The sequence below is a fragment of the Bos grunniens genome, chromosome 12 (assembly GCF_055505025.1).
Source record: "Bos grunniens cultivar Pamir isolate PY7600 chromosome 12, Bosgru_T2T1.0, whole genome shotgun sequence".
Lineage (NCBI taxonomy): Eukaryota > Metazoa > Chordata > Mammalia > Artiodactyla > Bovidae > Bos > Bos grunniens.
The window spans coordinates 17,557,989-17,582,569 of record NC_141176.1 but is presented as its reverse complement, the minus strand read 5'-3'; the positions used below and the strand labels follow the sequence as shown (position 1 = coordinate 17,582,569).

The window sequence follows — 24,581 nt, the reverse complement described above, 5'->3', positions numbered from 1 at the left end:
TCATTAGAACGGATTCAAATGTGTTCTTTTTAATAGCTAAATAATATTCCATTGTGTATATGTACCACAGCTTTCTTATCCATTCGTCTGCCAATGGACATCTAGGTTGCTTCCATGTCCTGGCTATTATAAACAGTGCTGCGATGAACATTGGGGTACACGTGTCTCTTTCAGTTCTGGTTTCCTAGGTGTGTATGCCTATCAGTGGGATTGCTGGGTCGTATGACAGTTCTACCTTTCTGAATGATAGTTCTTCTTTGGCTATATGCCCAATAGTGTGATCATTGGGTCCTATGGTAGTTCTATTTTTAGTTTTTTAAACCTCCATACTAGTGGCTCTATCAATTTACATTCTGACCAACACTGCAAGGGAGTTCCCTTTTCTCCACATCTTTTCCAGCATTAATTATTTGTAGATTTTTTTGATGATGGCCATTCTGATTGGTGTGAGGTGAAACCTTATTGTAGTTTTGATTTGCATTTCTCTAATAACTGGAACCAAGGAACCTGGTGGACTACAGTCCACAGCATCACAAAAGAGTCAAGACACGACAGCCACTCAACAGCAACAGTAGTGACGGGCTGTGTGTATCTCTGCTGCTCAGTCATCTGTCCGACTCTTTGTGACCCATGGACTATAGCCCGCCAGGCTTCTCCATCCATGGGATTCTCCAGGCAACAATACTGGAGTGGGTTGCCATTTCCTTCTCCAGGGGATCTTCCCCACCTGGGGATCGAATCTGGGTCTCCCACATTGCAGGTAGACTTCTCACGGTTTGAGCCACCAGGGAAGCCTGGGTCATTACATCTTGCATTACAGGTGGTTTCTTTACTGCTAAGCCATTGGGGAAGCCCAATCTACAGTGTATCCAGCAAATGAGCATGGCTTATCTTTCCTCAAGACTTGCTAATACACACTAGAATTGGCCTAACTTTCACTCACCCTTCCTTGTGCCAACTTCCCATCAGATTATAAAGAGGACTGGGGAGCGGGCAGAGCAGTGGGCGCTGACCCTGAGAGGCATGTGGTGTTGAGAGTAAGCTGCTTTCCTCCCTGAACCAAGGGAAAGAAAGGGCCTCCAGGCATCAAGAAGAGGAAACAGGCATTTCAGGGCTTACACATAACATATAAACTCTTTCACTTTTCATAATATTGTAGCCAGTCACTTAAGATAGAGTGGCATGACAAACTTTATGCATGTTCATTTTTAGAGAGTGCAAATCTAGTTTTTCCGTCATAGTGTCTTAGAGAAATTATATTTTCCCAATTAATAATATTGATCATAATAATAACCTGATAGCTATTATAATAGACAAAAATAACTTACAGTTTAGTATTTAAGTGTGGACTCGAGCTGGACTATAAGTGTTCTAAATCTAGCACTGTCACCTGCTAGCTATATGATCTGGGACAGATCATGTAATCACTCTGCCTCAGTTTACCATCTGTAAAATGGGAATAAGAGTGATTGTCTTCAGAAATTAAAGTGAAAATTAAGTGATTTACAGTAAGGCTTATGCTTATGATTCTATCATTATATGTCAAAACATTTTTTTTTTCCTTTACCCTGTATCAAAGACAGGGGGCAAGTCCCTGGGGATGAGAGTAAAGAAGGTTGAGGTATAGATCAGCATCTCCATGACAGGATTCAGTCTTAAAAGAGAATATCAGTTTCTAAGCTCCTGACTCCCTAAACCATGAGGGTCACTGGTCTTCCTGTCCATGCTGTGATTTTCCAAGATGTACTAATATAGCCTGTGTTTAGATGCTAAGTGTAGCACATATACACACACAGAGCTAATGGAAAATATCCTTGTAAATTTACCAATCCAAGAAAACATTTAATGTAAAAAATGTAGGTGGAAAAGAGAAGTGAATCCATTATCTCAGAATTAAAAAGCACAAATGCAGCACACTTGTCAGTCACTAACCTCCCATTCTCCTTTGTAGGTTTATTCCTGTTTTGGTATCATGCCAAACTTTTAGTTAATCTATTGCAGAAGAGTAATAAACTACTAAGTCATTTTTTCTCTTGGCCCACTTAGAATATATATACTTTTGGTCTTAATTAAAAATAATTTTATAATCTTGCTTACACACATTCTATTATGTTGTGAAGAAGTTATGTTGTAGTATAAAATGGGGATGATGATTTTTGATATGAAATTAATCTGCCAAAAGTATTAATTCAGCAACTTCTGTTTGTCAGCCTGTGCTCAATGCTGAGGGCAATACAGTTAAATCAAAAGGCATGGCTCTTTCTCCAGTGAAGCTGACAGAACTCTGAGGAAATCAAACTTAGGCAGAGGGAACATTCAATAAATAAATATGTTATAAAATGCTTATTTGTTTGGCTGATCCCATGAGTTCCATCTTGTTTAAGAGAGGGGTAAAAGGAGGATCCCTTAGGATTCAGGGAGCCAGAAAAGATTTCCCAAAAGAGGTAGAAATGAGCTGAGAGTTAAAGAAGGAATGCATTTTAGTAGAAGACAACATTAGGGAGGAGATATTATAGTCAGAAAACCCTGTGTTTAAGGGCATGAGAGGTGAATGGACTGTGTGTGCAAATAAGGAATGAAGCCTCACCGGGTTACAGTATGCAAAAAGGAGAACACAGCATAAGTTAGGTGGGTCTTTGATGCCAGTGTCCATAGTTTTGGCCATGCATAAAGCTGAAACTGAACTGAAAATGTGTCATTTTAATTTGGGTAAAAATGAAAGGCAAGCTAAAATAAATTAAAAAAATAAGTTCTTTTCTACCAAGCATGCTGACCTTTTCTTGAGTCATTCTATCAGTTCCTAAGAGTGGGTTCCTAAGGAGCAATGAGGAACATCCTAATCATTTTCTTAAAAAATACATGAGAAGATAATGTGGGAGCAGGTGAGGTGGGAGCCTGAGAAAGGCATGTGGGAATTTTGCTTGTGTGGATAAAAAGTATCAAAGATTTCAGGTAGAGGAATACCATATCATCTTGAACTTTCTGTGTAAAGGATATAACGGGGACAGAGATAATCAGAACTGCCTGGTGCCAAGCATACACTAAAATCAAAAATGAATGAATGAATCAAAAGACAAAAAGGTCATGAAAAAGATTTAGTCCAAATATTGTCACTTAAATAGAAGTGATCTTTAATGAAAATATGTGAGTACCATGTGTGATAGGTGAATAATTACATGTAGTCAGTAACAACAGCAACAAGTAGCAACATGTAAAAACGTTTTGGTATGTCAAGAATTTAGCAAGTGTTAATTATGTAACCCTTACAGAAATCTAATGAGTAGATACTATCCCTATTCTACAGTTTAGGAAGCTGAGACTAGCAAATGACAAATCTAGGAGTGTGCTCCTCAGTCTGGTTGAAAGTTTTTATCCAGAGACTCCACTCTCTTAGCAGAGGTGGAGATCTGATTGCTGTAATTATGTGTTGCTTTTCAGACTAATAAGTATGATAATTTTATAATATCGTGGTTTGGAATTTCAAAGGAAAATTCCATATATCAATCAGGGGTCCCTTCTATATATACCTCAAGAGACTGAATTTAGATATACTGCAAAAGTGAAGCAATTATATGCCTGTTACACACAGCTCCTGCCAAGTAATAGGGTCTCACCAGAGATCAGGTTTACATAGAACAAATAAGTATTTCTGATAAAAGTTACCTTCTGAACATAAAGTCAAGTTCTCTCTCCTTGCACTAGCCTCATGAAAATCAGGCCTGGGACCCAATGGGCCTTCCAAAACACCTATTTCCAGGATTAGGGTTATCCACCAGACTACAACACAACTCTGTGTTTAGCAGGAACACCAAAACACCTGTGCTCCAATGGGATTTTTTTTTTTTTTTTTTGTATATGCACATACATATCTCCTAATTTCAGGACCATTTTGGAAAACATGCTTTGTAAAAAAAAAAAAATTGCTTAATGCTTTCCTATTTTGGCAAAGATCAAAAGAGCTTCTTCCTTTTCCTGTGCACTGGCCATACTACCCCTGGTTGTATTTTTAAAGCACAGCTCTAATTATGTAGTTCCTTTGCTGAAAAAGCCCAAAGGCTGTCTATCAAAAGGTCATCTATTCATATTCATAGTTGAGGTCTTTTATAATCTGCATCCAAACCATTTCTCTGACTTTGCCCTCAACACCACCCTCTATTTGCCCCAAACTATGCCATTTCCCAAATATTCCATGTGGTTTCAGGTATCAGAGCCTTAGCCCCTGACTTGTCTTCAGTGTCCTCCTCCAGGGGATCTTCCTGACCCAAGGATCAAAATAAATTAATTAATATTAAAAACAACAACAACAACAACAAACCCTGCACCTCCTATGTTGTCTCCTGCACTGGCAGGCAAGTTCTTTCCACTAGCACCCCCTGGGAAGCCAATGTAGAATACACTTCACCCTTATTCTTTACCAGTCCAGCAATTCATCTTAGCCTTCAAGACCCAGTTAAATTTCACATTCTCTACAAAAACCTCTGTAAGCTTTGATTCTTCCAGTCAGAACTGCTTTTTGTTCCGTCTGAGTCCCCATGGCTTGGTGCTTATACCCTTGTTTAATGCTACCATAATCTTACATATGATAATTGCCTATATTCCCATTTTTCCAATAAAATTATGAGCTACCTGTGCACAAAAATAATGGTTTATTACTTTAAACTTTGTTGCCTAGCTCAGAACCTTTAATGAACAAAGAACCATTGTTAATTGGTTGATTGTAATAAACTATCACTATTTTACTAATGAGATTCATGAAGTCTATAGAATAAAAGTTCTGAGACTAAATTTGAATCTCAACTGGTATTATTTTAATGGAATTCTTTTTTAAAAGATGTATACATAATGTAGAGCCCTCACATTATTTAGTTTGAGTGCCTCCTTCACCTTCCAATTAAATTTTGCCAGCCAACATTAGGAACTTGTTTGTAATTTAGAGAAAAGACACTGGAGGGTCAAAAGAAACATTCCAAATGCAAACCTTTACTATAAGAAACCCTGGCTTAAATAAAGAGAAGATAAACATACTTAACAGACATCCTGGTGTTTAGACCAGTTAAGGAAAAATTTAATCAAGAGGCCAGGAGACAGCTCGATGACTCATGAATATGTAACAGGAATTTCATTAAGCCTAACAACGTTGAAAAATTCTGTTGCAACTGAGGCATACTTGTGGAAATGGTCTACAATATCCAAATGCCCACCGTCTATAACTCTTCAATGTAAATCACGCATCTGAACATTAATTCAGATTGTACTATAATTAAGAGTCTTTGATGTAGCCAAGCAAGGTACCTGGGAAATGGAATCTTGTGTTTTATTTAAGTAGCCATTTTGCCAGGGAATGAGTTGTTGAATATTGACACATATGGGGTCGTATTGGGGGAATTTTAGTATTGTAGTAACAGCAGCAAAGAAAGAACAATTATAGACTCGATTTTTGCCCTAGCTATCCCAAAGGACTTAATCTGGGGATCAGGTAATGGGAAAGGAGAAAAGGGATACATATATATATATATTTTTTTTTTCAATCAACTGTCATTGCACTGAATGTGATGCAAGTTAATGACCTTGGTTTCCTTTCCTCCTTGCTTCCTGGGGCTGGATGTTGAGTGATAATTAAAGTGGGGTGTTTGATACCATTTTCAGTTTTCATCGTCACTGTCTTTAAATGGATTTGCCTTTGCTTTTTAGCAAAGTTATTTATTTTGGGCTGTGCTGCATCTTTCTCGCTGTGGGAACTTTTCTCTCGTGGTGAGCAGGGGCTGCTCTCCAGCTGCGGTGCTTGGGCTTCTCATTGCAGCGACTTCTCTCGTTTGGAGCATCAGAGCTCTCAGGTGCACCGTTTCAGTAGTTGCGGCTCCCGGGCTCTACAGCACAGGCTCCGTAGTTGTGGTGCATGGGTTTAGACCAGTTAGGGAAAAATTTAATCAGGAGGCCGCGGCAGGTGGGATCTCCCCAGATCAAGCGTTGAGCCCATGTATCCTACATTGGCAGGTGGATTCTTTATCACTGAGCCACTAGGGAAGCCCCTCCCCTTGCTTTTTATTGACCATATTTCCATCTTGACTTCAAAAACTTTCTTCATACTAAGGAGATTTCTGAGCCACTACCTCTTCAAGTTTGTAGTCTGCCTTAACCTAAATATCTTCTGTAAACCAACCTTTCCTGGTAGCTCAACTGGTACAGAATCTGCCTGCAGTGCAGGAGACCCTGGCTCGATTCCTAGGTCAGGAAGATCCTCTGGAGAAGGGATAGGCTACCCACTCCAGTATTCTTGGGCTTCCCTGTGGCTCAGATGGTAAAGAATACACCTGCAATGTGGGAGACCTGGGTTTGATCTGTGGGTTGGGACGATGCCCTGGAGGAGGGTGTGTTCTTGCCTGGAGAATCCCCATGGACAGAGGAGCCTGGTGGGTGATAGTCCATGGGGTCGCAAAGAGTCAGACATGACTGAATGACTAAGCACAGCACAGTCAACCAACCTTACATAGTCAGGTGAAGTGTTTTTAGGCAAGATGATGTGGCTGTAACAGTGTCAGCCCACCCACAAGGGGTTATTTGACTGATCCTTCAGTTGACCCCTTCTTCACTCACTCTTCTACATGCTTCTTCAAAAGTCAGATGAGCAGTAGAAAAGGATAACCCACCCAGAGGGAGGTGGGCTGGGGTCTGCAATGCGTCTGGTAAATGGGAAAGCAGAGTGAGTGAGAAAGATGAGTTAGGAATAAAGAGGTGAGTGCCCCAGTTGTATTTTTGTATTTCTTAGTTTGAGGATTACCTTCTAGATTATCTGATACTATCAGAATGGTGTTTTGTTTTGTTTTGTCTTTTAGTTCTATTCAAGGCTCAGAACTAACATTGTATTCCATCCTTCTAATACCCATCTCTTTTGAAACAACTACAGGTTTTACATATTGTATTTAATGGCATATACAGCAGAAGCTCTTTGAGTAAAGTTTCCAAGTGTTCTGTCACAGAGAATTGTAATAACAATATTTAAAATAGTGGGAAAATGTTACTAATAATACCAAGGAAGTTTTTCTTTATACTACCAAGAATAACCTAGGGGTAGTAGAAGTAGACACTAGGAGTGAGAAGAGTCTTCTCTGGTCATTCATGTATTTCTGAGCAAGATATTAACTTTCCTGGTGTCTCATTGGCTTTCAGTTCTGAGGAGGATGATTCATTAAGACCCTCTTGATTGAAAGGAATTTAAGCCAAACTAACATAAGCTGAAGAGGAGGCTTTTTGGAAGGACACTGGGCATCCCATCTGGGCATCATGAAGAGAATCACTGCCTAGAACTTTCTAGGAAACAAGGAAGTCCTTGAAGCCTTATTCTCAATATTGCTTCTCTCTGCAGATCTGTTATTAATACAATTCTCTAAGACCCTGATGCTGGAAAAGATCGAAGGCAGGAGGAGAAGGGGATGACAGAGGATGAAATGGTTGGATGGCATCACTGACTCAATGGACATGAGTTTGAGCAATCCCCGGGAGTTGGTGATGGACAGGGAGGCCTGGTGTGCTGCAGTCCATGGAGTCACAAAGAGTCAGACACGACTGAGTGACTGAACTGAACTGAAGCACAGGTCACCCTATCAGCTTCTCAGTCTTGATAGTACAAATGGCTGCTGTTTACAGATCCAAAGTTTATTCTAGCCTATTCAAAGTATTCTAGTCCCCCTGAAAAAAATTTCTCTCTCTTTCTCTGTTTCAGCTACCATAATTACCAAGAAAGGGACAGAGTAAATGGACTTGTCCAAGTAAGTCCAAATATATAATAGCTTTTAAAAATTAATTTTGGGGAGTATAGTTGCTTTACAGTGTTGTGTTAGTTTCTGCTATACAGAAAACTGAATCAGCTATCTGTTGTTGTTCAGTTACTCAGTCTTTGTAACGTGATGGACTGCATGCAGCATGCCAGGCTTCCCTGTCCTTCACCATCTCCTGGAGCTTGCTCAAACTCATGTCCATTGAGTCAGTGATGGCCATTCAACCATTGCATCCTCTGTCATTCCCTTCTCTTCCTGCCCTCAATCTTTCCCAGCATAAGGGTCTTTTCTAATGAGTCAGTCCTTTGAATCAGGTGGCCAAAGTATTGGAGCTTCAACATTAGCCCTTCCAGTGAATATTAAGGATTGATTTCTTTTAGGATTGACTGATTTGATCTCCCTGCAGTCCAAGGGACTCTCAAGAGTCTTCTCCAACACCAGTTCAAGAGCATCAATTCTTTGGCACTCAGCCTTCTTTATGGTTCAACTCTCACATCCATACATGACTACTGGAAAAACCATAGCCTTGACTAGACGGACCTTTGTTCACAAAGTAATGTCTCTGCTTTTTAATACGTTGTCTACCTCTATATATATACCTTCTGGTTTGGATTTCCTTCCCATCTAGGTCACCATAGAGCATTGAGTAGAGTTCCTTCTACGATCAGTTCCATTCAGTTCCGTCGCTCAGTCGTGTCTGACTCTTTGCGACCCCATGAACCACAGCATGCCAGGCCTCCCTGTCCATCACCAACTCCCGGAGTTCACTCAGACTCACTTCCATCGAGTCAGTGATGCCATCTAGCCATCTCATCCTTTGTCGTCCCCTTCTCCTCCTGACCTCTACAATAGGTTCTCATTAGTTACCTATTTTATACATAATATCAATAGTGCATGCATATCTTAAGTCTTTCCAGGTAAAGTAGATATTTCCTAAGAATAAGATATCATTTAAAAGTATTTGAATGACAGACTCATTTATTACATTGTGTCCTAATTTACATACTCCATACCATACACAGTAACATCCTCCAAGTGTACCACAGAGGAAGGAAACTACCAAAGAGTAGCTGGCATTTTGGTTCAATGTGCTCATCTAAGAGAAGCTATTAGGGATTTATGGACTGTAAGTATCTTCAGTTCAGTTCAGTCACTCAGTTGTGTCCGACTCTGCAACCCCATGAATCGCAGCACGCCAGGCCTCCCTGTCCATCACCAACTCCCGGAGTTCACTCAGACTCATGTCCATCAAGTCGATGATGCCATCCAGCCATCTCATCCTCTGTCGTCCCCTTAGAAGGATCCAAAAAGAACTCTTATAGGGCAGTATTAGTATATCTTTAGAAACAGTGCTATGAACTCTTGGCAGGAGATTCTGCTTTAGGAGACAATGGATGAATTAAGGTTCCTTTGACATTACTTTTAGAACTCCAAAGTGAAGTGAAAGTGACTCTGATATGTCCAACTCTTTTCAACCCCATGGACTATACAGTCCATGGAATTCTCCAGGCCAGAATACTGGATTGGGTAGCCTTTCCCTTCTCCAGGGGATCTTCCCAACCCAAAATTACTCACTTAACACTAAGTAGATGTGTTTCTTATATATTCATTGCAGATATCACTACTACAATGACTTTCTCTTAATTTAAAATGAAAATCTGAATTTAAGAATTTTTCTGTTAAGAAAAAATGAATTAACACCAGCTTGGAAAAAAAAGACAGTTCATGACTATGAATTCTGACCATAAATTCATCTGGGCTTCTTTGAAATAAGCATAATATTAAAGATGAAAAAAATAACAGCCCTGCTTAGTGATATCATAATTTATTTGCTTATAAGCATCTACTTTTAGAGATACTGAAACCTCAACCCCCCAAAATACTAAATATTATTAATGGTAAGTATATATTTCATATCTTAACATTTCTCTGGGTATGGTAGGATTTTTTTTTTTAATTAAAACAAACAAAAAACCCTTAGGGAATAAGTCAGTTGATTTCTATTTAATATCCTGTTTTGCCTAAAAATGGAGGTAACTCTAAAGTAAGGATTAATGTTCAAGTTGCTTGATTAAGGAGGCCCTTTCCAATGACAACCCCAGTTAAGTGTTAATTCACAGGGTTCCAGCATTTCTGTTTGCTTTTGTATTGAGTAACAGAGCATCTGAACCCCGAGCTGAAGGTGACCAAATGCATATTAGATGGAGACATTGCAATGTTTTAACTAATTCTGACTCAAGGAATGACTTACTGCTTGACAAGGAGATTCTTGAAATGTTTCTTCTTTCCTCTATTTACTGGTACTTCCGTTTGTGGTTTTCTCCCTAAGCACTTTGCTGACTTAATAGGACAATGTCAAGTTCATACTGATGTCATTTCCACCTGAAATCACTGCACTTAGGAAGAAAATAGACAGAAATCTGTAGGGGGAAAATCTGTGTTAGACTGAGAAGTCTGCATTAGAGTCTGTTCCAAGTTGACATATTGGGGACTGAGACTGTTTGGTTATATATTTATTGAGAAAGTCATGTTTTATTCCAAAAGTGCACACAGCACTCATGGCTCATTATATAACCTTTGCTTTGTATAAATGACTTAAAGTTCTACCAAGATCTGGATTAGCATCTCCATTTTTCACAGAAGGAAACTTTAGCACAGACAGAGATGTCTGGGCTGTACCTGAGCAGCAAAGCCAAGGTCAGCATCCAATTAACACTTTCTAATGCCCACTGGGCCCCTAACATTTTACCTTGAGTTCAGTTGTGTTTATACAAAGAGAAAAGGCAATTTCTGTCTTGCAAGGATATGAAGGGCAGTTCTACTTATTTCTTATGCAGTTCTGGGACTGTGTTTCAGTAGATACACCCAGTATGACCTGTTTTGCTTTATAATGCTGAGAATGAGTCAAAGAAAAAGTTAGATTCTTAGTTATTTCCAAACTTTTGAGTTATGAGAATTTCTTTTTAAAATAATTGATTCCTTTGAAAATTGTAACTTTAATTTTGTAACCCCCAATTTTTAAGAATGGCATATCCATCAGATTTCTATTTAATGTATTTGTATTGGGCTTCCCTGGTGGCTCAGAGGTTAAAGCATCTGCCTGCAATGCAGGAGACGTGGGTTCGATCCCTGAGTCGGGAAGATCCCCTGGAAAAGGAAATGGCAACCCACCCCAGTATTCTTGCCTGGAGAATCCCATGGACGGAGGAGCCTGGTGGGCTACAGTCCAAGGGGTTGCAAAGAGTCGGACATGACTGAGCGACTTCACTTTCACTTTCATACTATATGCAGGTCAGGAAGCAAGAGTTAGAACTGGACATGCAACAACAGATTGGTTCCAAATAGGAAAAGGAGTACGTCAAAGCTGTATACTGTCACCCTGCTTATTTAACTTCTATGCAGATTACATCATGAGAAACATTGGGCTGGAAGAAGCACAAGCTGGAATCAAGACTGCTGGGGAAAATATCAATAACGTCAGATATGCAGATGACACCACCCTTATGGCAAAAAGTGAAGAGGAACTAAAAAGACTCTTGATGAAAGTGAAAGTGGAGAGTGAAAAAGTTGGCTTAAAGCTCAACATTCAGAAAACGAAGATTATGCCATCTGGTTCCATCACTTCATGGCAAATAGATGGAGAAACAGTGGAAACAGTGTCAGACTTTATTTTGGGGGGCTCCAAAATCACTGCATTGCTGATTGCAGCCATGAAATTAAAAGATGCTTAATCCTTGGAAGGAAAGTTATGACCAACCTAGATAGCATATGCAAAAGCAGAGACATTACTTTGCCAACAAAGGTCCATCTAGTCAAGGCTATGGTTTTTCTAGTAGTCATGTATGGATGTGAGAGTAGGACGGTGAAGAAAGCTGAGCACCGAAGAATTGATACTTTTGAACTGTGGTGTTGGAGAAGACTCTTGAGAGTCCCTTGGACTGCAAGGAGATCCAACCAGTCCATTCTAAAGGAGATCAGTCCTGGGTGTTCTTTGGAAGGAATGATGTTAAAGCTGAAACTCCAATACTTTGGCCACCTCATGTGAAGAGTTGACTCATTGGAAAAGACTCTGATGCTGGGAGGGATTGGGTGCAGGAGGAGAAGGGGACAACAGAGGATGAGATGGCTGGATGGCATCACTGACTCGATGGGCGTGAGTTTGAGTGAACTCCAGGAATTGGTGATGGACAGGGAGGCCTGGCGTGCTGCAGTTCATGGGGTGGCAGAGAGTCAGACAAAACTGAGCGACTGAACTGGCTGACTGAACTGATACAACAGGCATGATGCTAAATAAACAGTCTTTGCTCTCAAGAGGTTTGTAAACTAAAATATGACTTGACTGCAATGAATCTGCATTTTAGTAATCAAAACAACATCTATATATACTTTAAAATACAGGTGCATAGGTGTGTGAGAATAAAAACATAGTTGAAAAATACCATTGGGGGATCCTTGCTTGAGGTGGTATCCAAAATCTCTTCAGTTCAGTCACTCAGCTGTGTCTGACTCTTTGTGACTCCATGAATCGCAGCACACCAGGCCTCCTTGTCCATCACCAACTCCTGGAGTTTACCCAAACTCATGTCCATCGAGTTGATGATGCCATCCAGCCATCTCATCCTGTGTCATCCCTTTGTCCTCCTGCCCTCAATATTTCCCAGCATCAGGGTCTTTTCCAATGAGTCAACTGTTCGAATGAGGTGGCCAAAGTATTGGAGTTTCAGCTTAAGCATCAGTTCTTCCAATGAACACCCAGGACTTATCTCCTTTAGGATGGACTGGTTGGATCTGCTTGCAGTCCAAAGGACTCTCAAGAGTCTTTTCCAACACCACAGTTCAAAAGCATCAATTCTTCGGCACTCAGCTTTCTTCGCAGTCCAACTGTCACATCCATACATGACTACTGGAAAAACCATAGCCTTGACTAAACAGACCTTTGTTGGCAAAGTAATGTCTCTGCTTTTGAATATGCTGTCTAGGTTGGTCATAAATTGCCTTCCAAGGAGTAAGCATCTTTTAATTTCATGGCTGCAATCACCATCTGCAGTGATTTTGGAGCCCAGAAAAATAAAGTCTGACACTGTTTCCACTGTTTCTCCATCTATTTGCCATGAAGTGATGGGACCAGATGCCATGATCTTCATTTTCTGAATGTTGAGCTTTAAGCCAACTTTTTCACTCTCCACTTTCGCTTTCATCAAGAGTCTTTTTAGTTCCTCTTCACTTTCTGCCATAAGGGTGGTGTCATCTGCATATCTGAGGTTATTGATATTTCTCCCAGCAGTCTTGATTCCAGCTTGTGCTTCTTCCAGCCCAGCGTTTCTCATGATGTACTCTGCATATAAGTTAAATAAGCAGGGTGACAATATACAGCCTTGACGTACTCCTTTTCCTATTTGGAACCAGTCTGTTGTCCAGTTCTAACTGTTGCTTCCTGACCTGCATATAGGTTTCTCAAGAGGCAGGTCAGGTGGTCTGGTATTCCCATTGCTTGAAGAATTTTCCACAGTTTATTATGATCCACACAGTCAAAGGCTTTGGCATAGTCAGTAAAGCAGAAATAGATGTTTTTCTGGAACTCTTGCTTTTTCTATGATCCAGTGGATGTTGGCAATTTGATCTCTGGTTCCTCTGCCTTTTCTAAAACCAGCTTGAACATCTGGAAGTTCACAGTTCACGTATTGCTGAAACCTGGCTTGGAGAATTTTGAGCATGACTTTACTAGCATGTGAGATGAGTGCAATTGTGCGGTAGTTTGAGCATTCTTTGGCATTGCCTTTCTTTAGGATTGGAATGAAAACTGACCTTTTCCAGTGCTGTGGCCAGTGCTGAGTTTTCCAAATTTGCTGGCATATTGAGTGTAGCACTTTCACAGCATCATCTTTCAGGATTTGGAATAGCTCAACTGGAATTCTATCACCTCCACTAGCTTTGTTCATAGTGATGCTTTCTAAGACCCACTTGACTTCACATTCCAGGATGTCTGGCTCTAGGTGAGTGATCACACCATCATGATTATCTAGATTGTGAAGATCTTTTTTGTACAGTTCTTCTGTGTATTCTTGCTACCTCTTCTTAATATCCTCTGCTTCTGTTAAGTCCATACCATTTCTGTCCTTTATTGAGCCCATCTTTGCATGAAATGTTCCCTTGGTATCTCGAATTTTCTTGAAGAGATCTCTAATCTTTCCCATTCTGTTGTTTTCCTCTATTTCTTTGCATTGATCGCTGAGGAAGGCTTTCTTATCTCTTCTTGCTATTCTTTGGAACTCTGCATTCAGATGCTTATATCTTTCCTTTTCTCCTTTGCTTTTCGCTTCTCTTCTTTTCACAGCTATTTGTAAGGCTTCCCCAGACAGCCATTTTGCTTTTTTGCATTTCTTTTCCATGGGGATGGTCTTGATCCCTGTCTCCTGTCCAATGTCATGAACCTCCATCCATAGTTTATCAGGCACTCTATCTATAAGATCTAGTCCCTTAAATCTATTTCTCACTTCCACTGTATAATAATAAGGGATTTTATTTAGGTCATACCTGAATGGTCCAGTGGTTTTCTCTACTTTCTTCAATTTAATTCTGAATTTGTCAATAAGGAGTTCATGATCTGAGCCACAGTCAGCTCCCGGTCTTATTTTTGCTGACTGTATAGAGCTTCTCCATGTTTGGCTGCAAAGAATATAATCAATCTGATTTCGGTGTTGACCATCTGGTGGTGTCCATGTGTAGAGTCTTCTCTTGTGTTGTTGGAAGAGGGTGTTTGCTATGACCAGTGCATTCTCTTGGCAAAACTCTATTAGTCTTTGCCCTGCTTCATTCTGTACTCCAAGGCCTGTTACTTCAGGTGTTTCTTGACTTCTTACTTTTGCTTTCCAGTCCCCTATAATGAAAAGGACATCTGTTTTGGGTGTTAGTTCTAAAAGGTCTTGTAGGTCTTCATAGAACTATTCAACTTCAGCTTCTTCAGTGTTACTGGTTGGGGCATGGGCTTGGTTTAACATGATATTGAATGGTTTGCCTTGGAAACAAACAGAGATCATTCTGTTGTTTTTGAGATTGCATCCAAATACTGCATTTCGGACTCTCTTGTTGACCATGATGGCTACTCCATTTCTTCTAAGGGATTCCTGACCACAGTAGTAGATATAATGGTCATCTGAGTTAAATTCACCCATTCCAGTCCATTTCAGTTCGCTGATTCCTAGAATGTCGACATTCACTCTTGCCATCTCCTATTTGACCACTTCCAATTTGCCTTGATTCATGGACCTAACATTCCAGGTTCCTATGCAATATTGCTGTTTACAGCATCGGACCTTGCTTCTATCACCAGTCACATCCACAGCTGGGTATTGTTTTTGCTTTGGCTCCATCCCTTCATTCTTTTTGGAGTCATTTCTCCACTGCTCTCCAGGAGCATATTGGGCACCTACTGACCTGGGGAGTTCCTCTTTCAGTATTCTATCATTTTGCCTTTTCATACTGTTCATGGGGTTCTCAAGGGAAGAATACTGAAGTGGTTTGCCATTCCCTTCTCCAGTGGACCACATTCTGTCAGACCTCTCCACCATGACCTGTCCATCTTAGGTGGCCCCACTGGGCATGGCTTAGTTTCATTGAGTTAGACAAGGTTGTTGTCCATGTGATCAGATTGGCTAGTTTTCTGTGATTATGGTTTCAGTGTGTCTGCCCTCTGTTGTCCTCTTGCAACACCTACCGTCTTACTTGGGTTTCTTTTACCTTGGAAGTGGGTATCTCTTCATGGCTGCTCCAGCAAAGCACAGCCGCTGCTCCTTACCTTGGACGTGGTCGCCTCTCCTGACCTTGAACGTGCAGTAGCTCCTCTTGGCCTTCCTCTGCCCACACAGCCGCCGCTCCTTGAACATGAGGGTAGCTCTTCTCGGCCTCTGCCCCTGACCTCAGACATGGGATAGCTCCTCTCGCTGCTCCTGTGCCGTCGCAGCCTGGCGCTCTCGGTCGCCATCCCAAATCTATTACTTACATCTTAATTTTGTAGCCCATTGGTTCATAACCACTGGCTTAAGCTTTCCTCCTGCTCCTGGGAAGGACGACTTCTCCTTTTTTTCTCAGATAATGGAGTGTTTGCAAAAGCCGACTTTAGATTCCAACTTCTGGTTCTAGTATTTATCATCTATGTGACCTTGAACAAGTTCCTTAATGTCTCTGTGCTTCCATCTCTTTCTTTTTTTCTTCAGTCCCATTTGAGGTATTAGATCAGATCAGCATACAAATAAAATTATAATATATTTTAAGTGTACAATGTGATGATTTAACATACGTATAACTTATGAAAGTATTCTCACAAAATTGATTAACACATTCATCATCTTACTGTGCTTGTTTTCATGAGAACACAAGTTCTATTCTCTTATCAAATTTCAATTAAAGAATAAATATAGTATTATCAACCGTGTGTGTGTGTGTTAGTCACTCAGTCATGTCCAACACTTTGCAACCCCATGGACTGTAGCTCTCCAGGCTCCTCTGTTCATGGAATTCTCCAGGCAAGAATACTGCAGTGGGTTGCTATTCCCTTCTTCAGGGATCTTCCCGACCCAGGGATTGAATCCAGGTTTCCCACACTGCAGGCAAATTCTTTACTATCTGAGACCCAGGGAAGCCCTAGTGACCATGTTATATGTTATATCTTCAAAGCATATTTACCTTATAACTGAAAATTTGTATCCTTTTACTAACTTCTCATTCCCCTACTTGCTCAGCCTTGGTAATCCCTATTTTAGTCTCTGCTTCTATAAGTTTGCCTATTTTAGAATACACATATAAGTGCATCAATACAGTACTTGTCTTTCTGTGTCTGGTTTATTTCAAATAGCATGATACCCTTTGGGTTTATTCGTGTTGTCACAAATGGCAAGATTTCTTTTTTTAAGGCGGAATAATGTGCTTACCTGTGTGTTTGTATATCACACTCTGTAGTTATCCATTGATGGGCACTTTGGTTGTTTCTATATTTTGACTACTGTGAATAATTCTGCAGTGAACATGAAAGCATTGTCATTTCTTCCAGATAATGATTTTGTATCCTTTGGATGTATACCCAGAAATGGAAGTGCTAGATCATCATATATTCTGTTTGTAATTTCTTGAGGAAACTCTATACTTTCTTCCAAAGTGGATGGACCAGTTTACATTCCCACGAACAGTGCACAAGTGTTCCTTTTTATCTGCAGCCTCACAATTATTTGTTATCTCTTAACGTTTTCATAATAGCCATCCTAACAGGTGTGAGGTGATATTTATTGTGGTTTTAATTAGTATTTCCCTGATATTTAGTGATGTTGAGTGTCTTTTCATGTACCTCTTTGCCATTTGTATGTCTTATTTGGACAATGTTATTCAGCTTCTTTGCCCATTTTTAAATTGGTTTATTACATCTCTTTTATACACACACACACACACACACACACACACACACACATACACATATGCATACACTGGTATGAGTTCTTTGTATATATAGGATATTAACCCTTTAAACATGTGGTTTGCAAATATGTTCTTCACTTCCATAGGTTCCCTTTTTGTTTTGTTGACAGTTTCCTTTAGTAAAACTATTCTTCTTTGATATAATAATATGTTTCTGTTTTTATGCCAATACCAAACTCTTTTGATTACTGTAGGTTTGTAATATACTTTGAGATCAAGAAGCATGACATATCAGGTTTCTTTCCTGAGACTGCTTTGGCTATTCAGGGTCATTTGTGGTTCCATACAAATTTTTTAAAATTTATTTCTAACTCGAGAAAAATTGCTTCATGATATTGTGTTGGTTTCTGCCATACATCAACATAAATCAGCCATAGGTACACATATATCCCATACAAATTTTAGAATTGTTTTTCCCATTCTGTGGCAAGTGCCATTGGGATTTTTATAGGTATTGCATTGAATCTGTAGCTCACTCTTGGTAGTATGGATATTCTAACTATATAAATTCTTCCAGTCTATGAACACAGAATATCTTTCTATTTATCTGTGTCTTCTTCAGTTTCTTTCATCAAAATGTATAGCTGTCCTGTATCCACAGATTCTGAACCTGATCCAGGATTCACTGAATCCATGGATATGGAACCTATGGATATGGGAGGGCACCTGACTATGCCATTCTCTGTAAGAGACTTGAACATTTTTGCAAGGGACTCTGAAAATTTTGATATATTTGAGGGTCTTGGAACCAATACCCTGTAGATACCAAGGGATGCCTCTATTGAAGTTTTTAGTGTACAGATCATTTACTTCCTTGGTTAGATTAATTCCTATTTTTTTCTCTTTGATGCTATTGTAAATGGGATTATTGTCTTCATTTTTTCTTTCTGATAGTTCATTGTTAGTCTATTGTATTTTTGTATTTTGACTTTGTATCCTGCAACTTTATTGAATTGTTTATTAGTGGTAACATTTTTTTTTTTTTGGTGTACTGTTTAGAGTTTTCTATGTATAATAGCATGGCATGTAAACAGAGATAATTTTATATTGTTTCCTTTTTGAGTTTCATGCCTTTCATTTCTTTTTCTTGCCTGATTGGTCTGGCCAGGATTTTCAGTACCACAATGAATAGAACTCATATGAGTGAACATTCTTGTCCTTCTCATCTTCTTATAGAAAAATCTTTCAGTTTTTCACTGTTGAGTGTCATGTTAGCTTCGTGGTTGTCATATATGATCTTTACTATGCTTAGGTAGGTTCCATTCTTTTTTATGGCTCAGTTTTATCATGAAAGGATGTTGAATTATGTCAAATACTCTATCTGTTGAGATGGATAAGATTTTTATCCTTCATTTTGTTAATGTGGTGTATCATATTGATTGATTTTCATATGTTGAACCAACTTTGCATCCCAGAAATAAACCTCACTTAATCACAGTGTACAATTATTTTTATGTATTGTTGAATTCAGAGTGCTAATATTTTATTGAAGATTTTTGCATCTGTGTTCATCAGGGATACTGGCCTATATTTTTTTCTTGTAGTGTCCTTTTCTATCTTCTATATCAAGATAATGCTGTGACCTCCTAAATGAATCTGGAAATGTTCCATTTTCTTCTATTTGTTTGAAAGAATTTGACAAAGATTGGTATTAATTCTTCTTTAAATGCTTGGTAGAATGGACTTTGCTTTGTTGGGAAACTTTTGGTTACAGATTCAATCTCCTTCCTAGTAGTTGGTGTGTTTCAATTTTCTATTCCTGATTCAGTCTTGGTAGAGAGTTATGTTTCTAAGAGTTTATCCATTTCCTCCAGAATATTCAATTTTTTGCCATATGATTGCTCATAGTAGTTTCTTATGGTTCTTAATATTTCTGTTATCAGCTGTAATGTCAGCTCTTTCATTTCTGATTTTTAGTCTTCTCTTTTATTCTTCGCCTAAAGATTTACCAGTGTTGTATGTCTTTCCAAAAAAAGAACTCTTGATTTGATACTTTCTATTGCAAGGAGATCCAGCCAGTCCATTCTGAAGGAGATCAGCCCTGGGATTTCTTTGGAAGGACTGATGCTAAAGCTGAAACTCCAGTACTTTGGCCACCTCATGCGAAGAGTTGACTCATTGGAAAAGACTCTGATGCTGGGAGGGATTGGGGGCAGGAGCAGAAGGGGACGACAGAGGATGAGATGGCTGGATGACCTCACCGACTCGATGGACGTGAGTCTGAGTGAACTCCGGGAGTTGGTGATGGACAGGGAGGCCTGGCATGCTGTGATTCATGGGGTCGCAAAGAGTCAGACAAAACTGAGCAACTGAACTGAACTGATTGTCTTTCTAGTCTCTATTTCATCTGTTTCTAATCTGATTTTTGTTATTTCCTTCATTCTTCTAATTTTGGGATAATTCATCTCTTTTTCTAGTTCTGTGGATGTGAAGTGAGGTTGTTTATTTAGGTCTTTCTTGTTCCTGAATGTAGGTGTTTTTTTGGTTGCCGATTTCCCTCTTAGAACTGCCTTTTGCTGCATCTCATAGATTTTAGCATGTTGTGTTTCCACTTTTATTTGTCTCAAATTTTTCTTTTATTAACCTTTTGATTTCTTTGATGCATTGGCTGTTCAGAAACATTTAATTTTCATATATTTGTGAGTTTTCCATTTTTTTCTCTTTTAATTTATTTCTAGTTTCAGAATATTGTATCAGAAAGACATTTGATGTGATTTCAGTCTTCTTAAATTAGTTAAGACTTGTTTTTTGGCTTAAAAATAGATCTATCCTGGAGAATGTTCCATGTGCCTGAGCATAATGTGCATTCTGCTGCTTATGGAATGTTCTGTTGTGCCTATTAAGTCTATCTGGTCTAATGTATCATTTAAGTCCAATATTTCCATTTGTTCTGTCTGGATTACCCATTGTTGAAGTGGGATTTTGAAGTCTCCTAAATTATTGTATTGCTGTCTATTTCTTCCTTCAGCTCTGTTAATCTTTGCTTTACATATTTAGCTTCTCTAATAGAGTGCACGAATAACTGGAGTTATTATAACCTTATGACTGATCTCTGTTCCTTATTACATTTTTGACTTAAAGTCTATTTTGTGTGATATACATAGATTGATGCTTGCTCATTTTTTGGTTTCCATTTGCAAGGAATATCATTTCTATCTCTTCACTTTCAGTCTATGTCCCACCATTTCATGGGAAATAGATGGGGAAACAGTGGAAACAGTGTCAGACTTTATTTTTCTGGGCTCCAAAATCACTACAGATGGTGATTGCAGCCATGAAATTAAAAGACGCTTACTCCTTGGAAGGAAAGTTATGACCAACCTAGATAGCATATTCAAAAGCAGAGATATTACTTTGCCAACAAAGGTTCATCTAGTCAAGGCTATGGTTTTTCCTGTGGTCATGTATGGATGTGAGAGTTGGACTGTGAAGAAGGCTGAGCACCGAAGAATTGATGCTTTTGAAGTGTGGTGTTGGAGAAGACTCTTGAGAGTCCCTTGGACTGCAAGGAGATCCAACCAGTCCATTCTGAAGGAGATCAGCCCTGGGATTTCTTTGGAAGGAATGATGCTAAAGCTGAAACTCCAGTACTTTGGCCACCTCATGTGAAGAGCTGACTCATTGGAAAAGACTCTGATGCTGGGAGGGATTGGGGGCAGGAGGAGAAGGGGACAACAGAGGATGAGATGGCTAGATGACCTCACCAACTCGATGGACGTGAGTCTGAGTGAACTCCGGAGTTGGTGATGGACAGGGAGGCCTGGCGTGCTGCGATTCATGGGGTTGCAAAGAGTCAGAGACGACTGAGCGACTGATCTGATCTGATGTATTTAAAGCTCAAGTGAGTCTCTTTAGTGAATATAAGTCAGTATACAGTCAGGTCTTATATATATAGATAGATATAGATATATAAATCCCTATATATGTATCTATTCAGTCACTCTGCATTTTGAGTGGAAAACTTAATCCACTTATATAAATTAATTATTGATAAGTTTAGACTTACTCTTGTCTTTTTTTTTTTTTTTGCTGATAGTTCCTTTGTTTCTTCCTCTCCTTTGTGATTTGATTATTTTTTATAGTGGTATGCTTTGATTCCTTCTCCTTTATCCACTTACTATAGGTTTTTTATTTTGTAATTAGCATGAGTCTAGCATTAGACATTTTATACCAGTCTGTTTTAAGCTGATAACAACTTAACTTTGTATGCATACAGAAGTTCTAAATTTTTATACTTTCTCCTAGGGGGTTATATTTTTGATGTCACATTTATATTGTTCTATGATGCATTCAGAAGAGGCAATGGCACCCCACTCCAGTACTCTTGCCTGGAAAATCCCATGGATGAAGGAGCCTGGTAGGCTGCAGTCCATGGGGTCGCTAAGAGTCGGACACGACTGAGCGACTTCCCTTTCACTTTTCACTTTCATGCATTGGAGAAGGAAATGGCAACCCACTCCAGTGTTCTTGCCTGAAGAATCCCAGGGATGGGGGAGCCTGGTGGGCTGCCGTCTATGGGGTCGCACGACATGAAGCGACTTAGCAGCAGCAGCATGTTGCATTCAGTTCAGTCGCTCAGTCGTGTCCAACTCTTTGTGACCCCATGTACTGCTACATGTCAGGCTTCCCTATCCATCACCAACTCCTGGAGCTTGCTCAACTCATGTCCATCAAGTCAGATTTGCATGCTACTGCTGCTCTGCTAAGTCGCTTCAGTCGTGTCCGACTCTGTGCGACCCCATAGACGGCAGCCCACCAGGCTCCCCCGTCCCTGGGATTCTCCAGGCAAGAACACTGGAGTAGGTTGCCATTTCCTTCTCCAATGCATGAAAGTGAAAAGTGAAAGGGAAGTCGCTCAGTCGTGTCTGACTCTTAGCGACTCCACGTACTGCGGCCCACCAGGGTCCTCCATCCATGGGATTTTCCAGGCAAGAGTACAGGAGTGGGGTGCCATTGCCTTCTCTGCAGATTTGCATATCTACTAACAAATAATGTTGTTTTAGTTATTTTTAAATACTTTCCTTTTTATCTTTATACTAGAGTTATAAGTGATTTACCCCCACCATTACAACTTTAGAATATTTTGAATTTAACTATATGTTTACCTTCACCAGTTTATACTTTCACATGTTTTCATGTTACTAATTAGCATCCGTAAGTTTTAGGAACTCCCATTAACATTTCTGTAAAGTTGGTTTTGTGCTGGTGAACTATTTTAACTTCTGTTTGTTCAGGAAACTCTGCTGCTGCTAAGTCACTTCAGTCGTGTCCAACTCTGTGCGATCCCATAGACGGCAGCCCACCAGACTTCCCCGTCCCTGGGTTTCTCCAGGCAAGAACACTGGAGTGTGTTGCCATTTCCTTCTCCAATGCCTAAAAGTGAAAGTGAAGTTGCTCAGTCGTGTCCGACTCTAGCGACCCCATGGACTGCAGCCTACTAGGCTCCTCCATCCATGGGATTTTCCAGGCAAACGTACTGGAGTGGGGTGCCATTGCCTTCTCCATCAGGAAACTCTATCTCTCCTTAAGTTGTAAAAGACAGCATTGCTGGGTAGAATATTCTTGGTTGGCAGAGTTGGCTGGTTTGGTTTCTTTTTTATTTCTGCCCTTTGAGTAGATCATCCCATTCCCTTTTTGCCTACAAGGTTTCCACTAAAAATCTTCTGAAAGTCTTATGGAAGTTTCCTCATACATGACAAGCTACTTTTTCTCTTGAAGCTTTCAGATTCTCCTTTGTCTTTAACTTTTTTTAAAAATTTTTTTTGTCTTTAACTTTTGACAGTTTAATTATAATGTGTCTCAGTATGGGTCTTCCCTGGTGGCTCAGAGGGTAAAGCATTTGTCTTCAATGTGGGAGACCCAGGTTTGAATCCCAGGTTGGGAAGATCCTCTGGAGAAGGAAATGACAAGCCACTCCTGTACTCTTGCCTGAAAAATTCCAAGGGCAGAGGAGCCTGGTAAGCTACAGTCCATGGGATTGCAAAGAGCTGCACACAACTGAGCAACTTCACATATGGCTCTTGGATTCTTTCTTATTTTGTACTTTTTTGGATTCCTAGTTCTAGATATCTGTTTCTTCCCACAGGTTAGGAAAGTTTTCAGCCATTATTTACTTGAATAAAATTTCTGCCTCTTTCTCTCTCCTCCTTCTGGGACCTCTATAATGTATATATTTGTTTCCTTGATACTTACTGTAACATAGTCCTTGAAGCTACCATCACTCTTTTTCTTCTTACTCTTCTGATTTGATGAATTCCACTGTCTTTGAGTTTGCTGATTTTTTTTTTTTCTGGTTGACTTAGTCTGCTCTTTAAGTCCTATATTAAAATTTTCACTTCAGTTATTGTATTTTTCAACTCTATGATTTCTGTTTGGTATTTTTCAAAATGTTCTCTTTGTCAAAATTCTCTTTTCATGCATTATTCTCCTGACTTTGAGCATCTTTATGACCATTATTTTGTATTCTTTGTTGGGTAAATCACTTATCTCCTTTTCATTAGATTTGGTTTCTAGCTATTTCTTTTGTTCTTGTGTTTGGAACATATTCCCCTATTTCTTCATTTTCTTTGACTCTTTTTGTCAATATATGTACATTAAATAAAAAGGCTGCTTATTTAATTTTGATAGATTGGCCTCATAAGGAGACTAACCTCATCAGTCAGCCTGGCCTGAGCACCTGGATGTCTTTCAAATGTTTATGTCCGTGCTGCCATTGTTTTCCTAGTGGCTCCCAGTTTTTGAGGATGTAGCAAAACCTTCAGTGTACCAAAGATGCTGGAGATGTCCACATTCTTGTTTAGGATCCCAGAGGACTACTAACCTCCAACCCCTTGAATTCCCTGATGCAGGCTAGTTGAACACTGAAACTTCAGGCAGCAGGTAGGAAAATCAGGACATTCTATACACAGTAGAGCCCCTCCCAGGGGGGAATCAGAAGCTGGTTTCTAAAAAAAAAAGAAGCTGGTTTCTGATTCACTGTGCTGGGTATGAGGGAATAATATCTGGGAGTCCTTGCAGCTCAAATAGAACTGCCTTTTCATTTTGTGTAGTCCCAAGGGACGGGGGAGCCTGGTGGGTTGCCGTCTGTGGGGTTGCACAGAGTCAGACATGACTAAAGCGACTTAGCAGCAGCAAGGGACTCATCCCAGAGCTAGGTAAACTGAGAGCCAGCCCCTGGGGTGGCAGCCATAATATTAGGGTTGCTAAGTGTGTGGACAAGCTCATTTCAAAGGAGAAACTGGAGACTTGCTATTACTATTGGATTAAGTTGGAGGAGACAGTGGGAAATGTGACTGCCAGCACTACTGGGCTACCAGGAAGATACTAGCCAGCTCCTCATGC

At 39.8% G+C, this 24,581-nt stretch overlaps 1 long non-coding RNA gene across 3 annotated transcripts in view; it reads left to right on the top strand.

Annotated features, from left to right (window-relative positions):
• LOC147361437 (uncharacterized) overlaps positions 1-24,581 on the top strand; it is a 257,311-nt gene that overhangs the window by 183,823 nt on the left and 48,907 nt on the right. Inside the window, exon 4 of one of the 3 annotated variants that reach the window (XR_015137910.1) lies at positions 19,247-19,364. The exons of the other annotated variants lie outside the window; for them this stretch is intronic. This is a non-coding gene — a long non-coding RNA (uncharacterized LOC147361437). Of the gene's footprint in view, positions 1-19,246; positions 19,365-24,581 lie in introns of those variants that run through there. 3 annotated transcript variants of the gene reach the window in all.